Consider the following 11956-nt stretch of genomic DNA (forward strand, 5'->3'; position numbering starts at 1 on the left):
CGATTTTCGCCTATGGGGAAATGGCCGCTGATTTGGACGTGCGAGCCAGCGCAAGTTGATGTTGGAACGACGGAACCACCTGCAGAGTGAAACGCATGTTTGGGATTCACGTACGGAGCCAAATGGGGCAGCAGACGATCAGAAAATGCACCTAGAAATGAGCTAACAGACGATCAGAAAACCCGGTTTTCGGGCTCGCATGTCCAAATCGCCGCCATTTTCCCATAGGCGAAAATCGTTTTTATTTATTTTCAGAATAAACAGGTAACTACCGTTGTTGTCCCCGGTGTCAAACAAAATAGACCACAAAATGCGACCTTTGTGTGAAGTTTGAGCGTGAACAGAGCGGCGGATCGCTCAGGAAAAAATTTTAAAGTGTTCCAGTTATCGTCGCAACACACTGTATATACGCCTAAGTGGGTGAAAACACTTTCCATACCGCGGCCATAAAGCCTTCACCAAAATAACTACGGGGTATGCCTAGAACATTATGAGAATGTGAAGGGAAAAGCCTAGTTGTAGGTTCTGCTGATGTAGCGTTTGAACTTTCAATTAAACTTTGCGGCCGCGCCCGTCACCATCTGACCAGCGCCCTCGACAGAACCCTTCCAAGCTCGTTCCGCTCGCTATACACCTTTTCATCCGTTAAACCTTCATAAGGTCAGGACATGTTCTGGGCTGTGTTGCGCATGCGCAGTGACATCTTCCTGTCGACTGCGCCAATTATAGGGCCGCTAGCACAGCCCACTGATAAAATGGCAGCACCCAGGACGAAAAGCTAGAAATGTCGCCAGGTTGTTCGTTTTCGGGTAAAACGTGCTGCTTTTACCCGATTTTTACACCTCGAACATGTTTCAGGAGAATCGTGTTAAACACAATTTCTTCCCGAATGAACCTTTTTTAAAGTAGCGATCTCCACAATCGCGCGCTCAATGTCCACCGTTCACAACCAGTACTTGCTGGAAGCAAGCCCCACAAGTACAGCTTTTGAACGCATTGAGTGTTGGAATAACTTTGCCCAGGATGAGAAATGCTGCACTGATGTGGTTGTTCCTAGCTAATGGAAGCTGTGATGTCAAGAAAACATTCTTCCAGCTTAGGCACGTTCAACGATCGGGCACGTATCGAATGGAGACCGACATATGGCGCATGCAGACGATAAAATATGTAAAGAAAAATGCTTAAAAATCGATGACCAGCTTTGCGTAAATACCATTTTTCATTTCTTAGTGGTTATCAACGCTCGTTATTGTCGTCATTGCTCATTCATTTCTAAACAAACGCCAAATATTGGAGAGTATTTATTACAAAACCCAGATGTCTCCTAGATTGCCAGCTTGGAACAAACACAAATATTATCGCGTTGAAGTTAAGAATCTCGCCATACCTTGTGATAAACTTAGTGTACTACTTAGTACATCTGGAAAGTTAACCCGAAAAAAAAACGAATTTCAAAATGGTTTAAAAAAAAAACCCCGATTTCTCCCCGATTGTTAGTTTCAAAAATAGCACCCGATTTTTACCCCCAATTTAAAAAATAAATATAAAACTCGAAAACGAACAACCCTAAGTATACTGTTGGCCCCCGTCGGTATCTTCATCTCAGGGCGGCGCATATATAATGCAAGTTCGGCAGCAGTATACCCTCCTTTGCCGGGATGTTTTCATTTCCCAACACGAGGTGCGTCGACATATCTCACAGCCCTCCTCCGACCCTCCGACCCCCCCTCCGCAATTTCTCTTTCCCTTTCTCGGCGCGCGATCTTCTTATCTTCTTCTCACGTTGCTCGGCTCGTGTAACTTCAATTCTTTTTTTTTTTTTTTTTTGTATCCATGCACCTCCTGCACCTCACAACGCGCGCGCTTGACATGCATTTTTCAAGACTTCCACCTTAGAAAAATGGCATCAGCTCCACTCCGTGGATGATGGCGAGGGTGCGGAGTACGGGGACTCGAAATGACATCCAAGTTACGCCCCGAGTGACAACCAATTTGTACCCCGACCGTCATTCGATTTGAGCCGTCAGTTGCACCTTGATTATTCCCTAAATGAAACTGCAACTCACGGCTCAAATCGAATTTCGCTTGATTTTCGCTTGATGGTGGTGTGCGCACGGATGGACGCGGAAGGACATTGGGAGGTCCTAAGGTACTCCGCACCGTTACGGGCGAGGGAGTAAGCCGTTTGACTCTCGAGTACTAACTCACGGTTGTCTGATGAAAAACGTTACGCGTAGAAAAACGAAATCACGGAAATACAGTACAAAAATGTTGCTACGGCCCAAAAAGAAACGATTGAGCGGGCGTTCGTCGAGTATTACACTGAGCTGTTAGACAGGCACATTCCAATGAACGATGGGTTTGCCGATGAATTTTTATCGCTTATGCCCAAGTTAGAACCAGAGCTTTGTGAAAAAAATTCCCCGCATTTCCCCGAGGGGAAGAATGTGAAAGTGCGAATGCACGAGTTGAATTTGCGCGGTTCGGTAATGTTCGCGAAAGAGAGATCACACACACACACACACAACTACAAAGAAAGAAAGATGCATTTATTCACAGACACCTATTTGTGTTGTCGTTGTACTTGATTGCTAGAGCGGATCTCAGCTTTGAAATTTCGTGTCAGTACTCCTTTAAGCGGGTGCATTAGCCCTTCTCACGCCCGATTCCTGGCCAATCCCCCACGTGGGTATGTGCCATGTCAGCGGCCAGGCAGCGCGCGCCCATCTCCCCCCGTTGCCAAGGAAGACGAGGAGATTCCTGGCCAATCCCCCACGTGGGTATGTGCCATGTCAGCGGCCAGGCTGCGCGCGCCCATCTCCCCCCGTTGCCAAGGAAGACGAGGAGCGCGCGCACCCGCAGCTGTTGCTATGCGGACGGCGGCGGACGCTTCAGGCTCGCTTAAGAAGTGCATTCGCACTTAATAATGGAGGCACCAATTAGTGTGTGGGAATTAGAAAACGCAATAGATGATCTGAACACCTTTAAGTCACCCGGGCCAGACGGGTTAAGTACGGAATTTTTCAAGGCTTTCAAAAGGGAAGCAGCGGTATCTTTATATGAAGTATTGGTGGAGGCTTACAAACTACATGTTCTCCCTCAGCCGTTTAAGGAGACGCACATCATCTTGATACCGAAGTGTGAAGATGCAGTAAAACTGCTGTCCGTAAAGGCCTATAGGCCAATTAGTCTAGCCAACGTCGACTACAAAACTTACGTGAAAGTCTTAGCTAGACGGTTTTCAGAACGTAATTCAGTTTTTGGTAGGAACGCATCAAACTTGCGGTATTAAGCATCGCACGATAAGTACCAATGTGCACGTCGCCAGAAGTGTGTTAGAGTGATGTGACGCCTTCTCAGGCCGTGTTGCGATGGTGCAACTCGACCTTGAGAAGGCTTTTGACCGGGTGTCCCATGACATTACTTTTCAGAATCTTAGAATACGCGAATTTTGGGTCTGTTATTTCGGAGGGTATAAAGATGGCGTATGCCGGATGCAAGGCGAGCATAATTATCAACAAAAATTTAAGTGAAAGAATAACTGTTGGTTATTCGGTCAGGCAAGGTTGTCCGTTATCGCCACTTCTTTTTGCGTTGTATCTTGAGCATTTCTGTTTAAAAATAATCAAGCATGAACGAATACGGGCGTTCGAATTACAGAACACTGAAGTAAAACTGCTCGCACACGCAGATGATATAGCGGTTTTCTGTCGCGATCAAAAGAGCATAAGCGAAGTAGTTAAAGTGGTTAAGTCCTTTTGTGAAAAATCTGCGGCTGCAATTAACTGGGATAAATGTTCGGGATTTTGGCACGGGAACTGGTGCTCAACCCCTGCCGTTTTTGATTGCATACAATGGACCACGGCACCAACAAAATATCTAGGGGTGCCTCTGGAGCATTATAGGGATAGCCGAGACTACAGTAACGAGACCGAAAATTCGAGGGACAAAACCAGAAACTGGCAAGGGCGCAATTTTTCTATGTTTGGCCTTGCCACTATCTGCAACCTTTTTTTGTTAGCCAAAGTGTGGTACGTGCTGCAAGTGTTGTGTATGTCACGTGCTAATGTCCAGAAAATCCACAGAGTATTTGCTGTCTTTACTTGGACTTCCAGCTGAGAAAGAACCAGTCGCTCTAATATTTTTCGGCCAGTCAAAAAGGGAGGACTTGGTCTGTGCCATTTATTTTCACGGCAAGTTGTCGCAAGGTTTTGTTTTGTGCGAGGTCAACAAGGCGCCTTCTTGTGCACTGTAATTCAAGTGCGATTGAAAAATGTGCTACCTGATTTTGTTGTGTCCTCAAAGGATATTGTTTGCAGGGGGGTAAAAGATATTCGCGAGAAGTGGCTCTGTCTGTTGAATTCTTGAAGGTACGCTTTTCTTTCGACTACCTGTGTAGTGTTTCCAGGAAGCGCCTGTACAAAGATTTAGTGGATGTTTGTTTACCCGTGCAACTGTAGAGGTCCTTATAAGGTACAGGCACTGGACTTGATGTTTTAAGGAGGGTGAAATGTACCAGTGAAAACTGCAATGAAGTCCTTTTTTATTTAAACTACACAGTGAAACCCTTCCCGTAAATACTTGGTTAGCAGAAAGAGGCATTTTTGTGCCGTGGACAGCAGACTGCAGTCTGTGCAAAAATCCGGAAACTATTAATCACGTCTTCATCGACTGTTGGGACCCAGTGTTCCACTGGGACGTCCTCCAAAGTACGTTAAAGAAAGACTTTCCCATAACACCACACAGAATTCGGTTCCTACCCGTGAAAAATGAGGGCGGTGTGCCGTACGATTCGATCATGCTCCTCAGCCTTCATAATATATGGAGAACGAGAATGGCGGTGAGGAATGCGGATATAAATTCCCGGCCTGTCAGGGAAAATTTCATTGAAAGCGTGCAGTATATACGGGAAGTGTTTCGTGCAGAGGATGATCCCCCTGAGTGGTTGCCTGTGCTTGACGATTTAGTGTGTATTAGAAAGTTTTAAAGTCACTGAGTCAGCCAAGTAGGGTTGACGGATCATTACAATATAATATGATGTGTGATGTACTGTAGAAATGTCGAAGCAGGCAATAAAAAAAATGGTCGTAGCCCAATGTATAAGACGACTGACACTAACTCCGTCTGGTCTACCAGACAGAGGCTTGAATCCTGCCGGTGCCTGTGTGATTTTTTGCGATTCTAAATGCTATGCGCACGGACGCGGACGGACATTGTGCGGTGCTAAGGTGCTCCGCACCTAAAACTGAAAAAAATTGCCGCCGTGTATGAGATCTGAACGCTTGCAACAAAGACGACCGTATTAAACCAATCAGTGCAGTTCCTGGTTGTGGTTGCGGCCTGGTAATCTCGCGGTGCTTCCTAATTGGCCTATCCTTCCCGCGCTTTCCTCTTTCTGCTCGCTGTTGTCTCGGGATTGGTTCGTTGGTGCGCACCAAGATGGACTAACACCTCAGGCTGAAAGATGGTTACGAAATGATTGATTTTGATTGATTCTGAGGTTTAACGCGCCGACGCAACGCAGGCGATGAGGCGCGCCGTAGTGGAGGGCTCCGGATTAATTTTGACCACCTGGGGATCTTTATGGTTACGAAATATAACTCGTAATCTTTCAATTGAAAGCGCAATTTGTGTTGTCACATCACGTCACACTCATGTTCTCGCTTAACCGATCACAAAAAATATTTATTAAAATCTTTACCGATGAGTATATGCACCAGGAACGCTCCCCAAATGGCATGGCCCTCCAGGCATTCCTGTAGATCTTGGACTAAGGACCTCGCCCACCTACCACCTCTTCAGTCGAATAAAGTCCTTTCCACCTCCTCCATCACATTGTCTGGCAGTGCCCGAAATTTATAAACACAGAACAACTCCATTGACTTGGACACACTGGACGAACACACTATCATTCATATGGCACAATGTTACGCTTTTTATGAGCGCGGATGTGGGCGGTATCTTTTCGAACAAGAGCAACCTTTTCTTCGCCGTTTATCTTTTCTTGTCCTTTATTGCATAATTTCTTTGTTGCTGTAAACTCTGTACTTCGTGCCAACCTTTGTTATACTTCCTTGTTAACTATTGTAAGAAAAACTGTTTAACATGTGTTCTTTGACGGTGCCTGCTCTTGCAGAAATCCCAGTATGGATTGACAGTACAAATAAATAAATAAATAAATAAATAAATAAATAAATAAATAAATAAATAAATTTGTTACTAAGAGCGTCTTAACTCGAGCGGTATAGCGCTGGTCTGCTACGAAGCGGATCCCCTCTCCAAAAGACCTCAAGACTCGACACGGTGCGCGACGAAAAAATCCCCACTTCCTCCCCACCCTACCTACCCACTACTCCTCTCGGGCCCAGTGCCTTCTTCTGGTCAACAAACGGTCTACAGCCACAGCTTGCACCGCTTTCTTCACCTTTAGCTTATAATCACGGAAAAGGGATTGACCACATGTCATTGGTACAATAAAGAGATGTTCATTGCTCCCGCGACTCAGTGGACAGCGTGCCGGCTTCACAATGAACTGCAATTGAGTTCCACAAAGCAAATTGCCTGCTCATTTCCCGGCATGCTGAGGGCCCTAGTAACCACGGCATCCACAGCGACGCGCGACACGTGGCCGTCATATCCAACTTTTTGCACGAGGAAAATATCCCGCTTCCGAACGTGCAGTGCAACAAAATAAAAAAAAGAGATCCTGCGCTCCAACTTACAAATGCTTTAAAGAGGCCATAAAGACAAAATACAAGTTGGGTTCATTGAAAAGACGGCACTGTCCCAATAACCATGATGCCAGCCTTAAAGGAGTACCGGCGCGAAATTTCCGTGTTACGTTTCTTCCGCTGATGCGGGTGCTTACCAGTACACTAATGATATGGCACATTAAACGGTTGATCGCAATTTACCGTATTTACCCGATTCTAACGCGCCCCCGATTCTAACGCGCACCCGATTTTCCTGGCAAAAAAACCGAAAAAACTTGCACCTGCGATTGTAACGCCCACGGAACTTTGTGACCCAGACAGACGAATGCCAGAGAAGTGGGCGATTTATTTCCCGAAGTAATCTCACTCATCTCACTCCTTGTCGCTATCCGCTGACCACAACATCTCGGCCTCGGTGCCTTCAAGCGCGTTCGCGATGCCACACTTCTGAACGAACGTTCAACCATGGTCTATGGGATCGTGGCCCACGCCTCGCACGCCCACCCCGAGAGCTTCTCCAGAGGTGCACGCTTCAGCCGACCGCTCGTTTTGAACGCGTGGGAGCCGCTGCTGCCATTGCTGTTATCAAGCGCGCAAGTGAAACGTGTGTGAACTCCGATAGAATAGCCTAGGCGCCTAGGCTTGCTGCGTCCGAAAAATCGTTGCTAAAAGCTTTGGCGCCATCTTGAAATTGCGATGGCGATGGGTGGGGCGAAATTTCCGCTGTTTCGGCAGTTCCGGCTTTGTATCCGATTCTAACGCACATGCGATTTTTCGGCCTATTTTTTTCGGAAAAAAAGTGCGCGTTAGAATCGGGTAAATACGGTAAATAATTATTTACAGCCTCGTTTATTCATGTCAGTTTCGGTTTCCGCAAAACAACCACCGAGGCGGCCGCCGTGACAGGATGGCGCTCGAGACGTCACCGTTCTTGTCGCACCACGGCCGGTCTGGGCGCAAGCGCGCACAGACCGGCCGTGGTCTCCACCATCTCCACACGCCGGAGCAGCATGACGTCAGTCCGAAAACTGTGACGTGTAACACACGGCAGAGCAGCGCGCGCCAGCCGCAGCCAGCGCGTTGGCCACGTCACGGGAGCCCTAACGTCGGCTGTTTGGGGCCAGAAGGCTCAGATGGCGTCATGCTGATGCCGATGTCGAAAGGGTATCCGTTCCGAGCTTTCTCGTTGTGCGAAAAGATTAAAATCGATTTAAAATGTGGCATACCGAACGGTTACCGTTGAAACTTGCTTGGAGATATCTCCGTATGCAAGGGAAGCCTTTTAAATAGTTATTTCAGCTTTGAAATTTCGTGTCAGTACTCCTTTAACCCAAACTTACGGCAACTAAGCTGAATATGTTGGAAAGCAGACACAGCTGTGTCTACGCACCAGCCTTCTTCTCGCCGGGTCCTCATGACGTCACAGGGACTCGTTAATATGGCGGGTGCCAACTAAAGCCAATGCCAATAAACATGGATTTGCGATTGTAGGGGTGCCTACAGTTCCGTTTGATCGTACCACTCGAATGCTAAAGTGCAGTTAGCACACTGTCAACTGTCTTTAGTATTGTTCTTGCATCCCTGCTAACGTCATAGCGAGAATTTTGAGTGTTCAATATTTCTATTATTTTTTCGGATCGGGGATCTTTAACTACATAGTCCTTCAACTGTGGTATAACTTAGTCACTGCGTAAGGCATGCTCAACAGGGGCATAGCAAGGGGGGGAGGGGGGGGGGGGGGCACACCGGCCCCGCGCCTCCCCCCCGAAATGTTTCGTGCCAGGCTGGGGTGCGGTTTAAGTAGCCTGAAGAACCGCCTGAAGTCGCTGCAGGCGCGGAACCTGAAGTTTAAGGACATTCTTGCTCATATAAAGCTGAAAACAAGGGCTACGTCAATGTCTGATCCCTGTGCCTGTTCCATATGCTGTACATGTCAACATATACAGCCCGGGTGCGTTTCGCAACGGATACACCGAGCAGCGCCGCGAACCTGCCGCGAGCCGATCGAGGCAGTCCCGCTGTTTCGCTGGCGGAACAGCACGGCCGGGAAATGTCGGAACAGCAGGAAAAGCCTCATATAGGCATACATGTGGTCTGGACTTTAGCGTGTCATTCCTTGTATTTACACTGGTACAAAGTATAATCCCATGACAGAGCATGTCACTGAATTTTGTTCAGTCAATTATCAATCCTTGATATGTTCATTTTTCTACCGACAGCGCATTTCATTGACTATTGCAGTTCCATAATTTCGGCTGTATGGAAAGCATTGCTCTGCCCATATTGTATTTCCTCCACATCAACAAAACTGTACAATTCTCTTTTTTGCGGAGCTTTGTATTTTTGGCCCTATTTCATTGTTTTCTTGACCTCCGTCTTGGTTAGAATCAGCATTCTGTATTCGCTTAGCCGGAATTTTACTGAAGCCATGTCTGTTCGATTTAACGGACAGAAATAAAATGAAATTTAAGAAACGTGCATCAAGCTCAACATTCAACAGCAGTGCAATAAGGCGTTCCGCTAAGCGTAAGTGTACTAGTTATTAACAAAAAGGCGATTACTTAAGGACGAAGACGCACGTTTACTAGGTTCACCGCCATAATATGCGAATGTTCCGCACGTACAGTCCACTGCAATTAGAAGGTTATCGCGGGAAAGCTACTCTTTCGATTGAAGCTGACAGAACACCAGCTTTAGAAAATCTTCCATGCCAGTTTCGTTATCGTCGACGTAGATAAAAGGCAGCCACGTCTGTACTTGATAACAACGAATGTAAAGCTTGAAACCCAAAGGGTGGCAAGTCAGTCGTGCGGGCCATTGTTGTAGCATGGAACAGCCAACAAAGGAGAGAAGAGTGAGAAATCTTGATTTTCATGGTTCCAAAACGAAACCGTACGACGGCGACACTCCTGGCCGCTCTATGCTGGCGCGATAACCTTCAAATCGTGCTCGACTGTACTTCATAACTGATAAGAAAACTTATTAGTCCCTTTCCTAAAGGAAAATCTAAAACAGGCGAGTGTTGATAGTAAACACCCAGTGTTGGCCTCCACTTCCTCCTGACGAATTCTGGGACCGCGCGCCACTCACGAACACACTCATGATCACGCTCACGAGCGCGTGCCCGCATAACCGCCTGCTCTACGGACGAACGAATCACCCGTGGCCTACCCATACACCGGCGAATGGGAATTTAGGTCATCATTATCACCATCATTAAGGTGGGCTTTACTGTTAGTGTTCAGCATACACAAATCACATGTTAAAGTCAGTTATTTCAAGATTCGTTTGAAAAACAACGCGCGAGAAGCCCTGCCTACCTATTTCCCCGCCCCATCTTCTGGTCGACCACGCCCCCCTCCCCCCTCCCCCTTCCCCCCCCCCTCCCCGGGAAAAAATTCCTGGCTGCGCGCCTGATGCTCCAATCAAAGAACGCCTCTGAAAGTAAGAAAGGAAAAGGCGACCGCGGGAGAAGAAAGGTGATAAGCTGGTTGAAATGAGATTACAGCCGTAGAAAAGAGCGGCCGAGTGGCCAGTTTCAGTAGGACGGACAATTGGGCTAGCTGGTATCTGGCCATTTTGAAGGTGGAAGCGCTCACTCAACAGGGACGAAAGTATATATAAAAAAAAAACAGAGACGACACTGCGCTAACTCGCAACTATTTGTTTATTGAAAAGAAACACAAATATATACTTGCAAGTTGCAACATCTCTCGTGGTGCGTCATCTCGCCGAAGATAAAACCATGAAAGTGTAAAAAGTGACTTTCATGGTTTTATCTTGGGTGAGATGAACGCACAACGTGAGGTTTTGCAAGTATATATTTGTGTTTCTTTTCAATAAACAATTAGTTGCAAGTTACCGCCGTGTCGTCTCTGTTTTTTCTACTTTCGTCTCTGTTGGGTGAGCGCTTCCACCTTCAAAATGGCCAGATACAAGCTAGGGTGGCTAGCCACCCTAACCAAGCGGGCGTCCTTCCGGAGATTGCAATGCACGTGCCTCGCCCTGGTAGCGCGCCCGTCCGGATCAGCGCAACTCCGACACCAGGTGGTCAGGAAAATAAAGTTTACTTCCTTCCTTCCGGAGATTGCAGAGAGCACTGTTTCATCGAAGTAGGATGGGTGTCGTACTGTTTGAATAAGAATGCGTCTTTTGCGAAAAAATCAAGAGTCCTTGAGGGCTTTTGAGAGGCTCTGAAAATATGCATAGCAAGGGTTAAAAAAAAAAGTTGCGTCGGCCGGGAATCGAACCCGGGTCAACTGCTTGGAAGGCAGCTATGCTAACCACTATACCACCGACGCCGACGCTCCGCGAAACATTTTACGCTGTTCCCACAGTTCATCCAAGTAAGAGGAGGTGAACAAAAGAACTATCGACGCGATGGCGGATTATGTAGCAGTTTCATCGGGCGCACACTCCCTAAATAAACTTTTGAGCGTCTGCGATCTGTTATGCGTTGTGTCGCTGCTCGTTTCATCCGACGCATAACGGAAGAGTTGAAAGCGATGGTGAAAGTTCTCTACGTGTCTGATTTCTCCGGCTTGTAGGGCGGCGGTGTTCACGTGGTTGGTGGAGAGAGCTCTCTCTCTCTCTCTCACCCCCCCCCCTGCAAAGCAGAGGGGCAGCCGCCAAGTAGAGGCCGGATTTTAACCGCGAAGCAGCAAATCGTAGTTTTTCTTGTTCGCAGTTAAAAAATGCCAAGAAATTGCCAAGCGCGCGCTCGTGAGCGCGGGCCTCGCCGCGGCCGCCGAACAGTTAATAAAACCAAGAAAATGCCTAGCGCTCGTGCGTGCTTGCCTCGTGGTGTATTTCGCCCAGCGCCTTTCGTACGTTTGTCAAGGCAAGCCATGCTTACCCACTTAGGGATATTCGCCAAGATTGCCCCCCCACCCCCACCGACCTGAAAAAAAAAAAAGAAAAAACTCCAGCGTTCACCGTAATCGTGGCAACACTTGCTGGGAATGAGAAAGACGCGTCAGTTAAGCATACGTCCCTCCAAGGTGGTGTCCAATGATTATCCCATCCAAAGGAATGAGAGAGAGAGAGAGAGAGAGAGAGAGAGAGAGAGAGAGAGAGAGAGAGAGAGAGACTTTATTCAAAGGTGGTTCAGACAGACAGCCCAATTACAGGTCGTCGTCAGCGAATTCTGAACTCGGCTCTAGTGCGTTTTTGATGAACCGCACTCAGCCAACTGTTCCTCAAAAGTGGAGGCGAGATGTCAGCCAGGTTGGGTCAATGGGATG

At 47.4% G+C, this 11956-nt stretch overlaps 1 non-coding gene across 1 annotated transcript; it reads right to left on the bottom strand.

The window, feature by feature from the left end:
- Positions 1-10942: 10942 nt before the first annotated feature.
- Positions 10943-11014, bottom strand: Trnag-ucc (transfer RNA glycine (anticodon UCC)). The gene has a single exon. It is a non-coding gene; the product is annotated as a tRNA-Gly (tRNA).
- Between the last annotated feature and the right edge of the window lie 942 nt (positions 11015-11956).

This window comes from Haemaphysalis longicornis, unplaced genomic scaffold (genome assembly GCF_048455015.1).
Source record: "Haemaphysalis longicornis isolate Haplotype H1 unplaced genomic scaffold, Haemaphysalis longicornis Haplotype H1 scaffold_12, whole genome shotgun sequence".
In the NCBI taxonomy this organism is placed as follows: Eukaryota; Metazoa; Arthropoda; class Arachnida; order Ixodida; family Ixodidae; genus Haemaphysalis; species Haemaphysalis longicornis.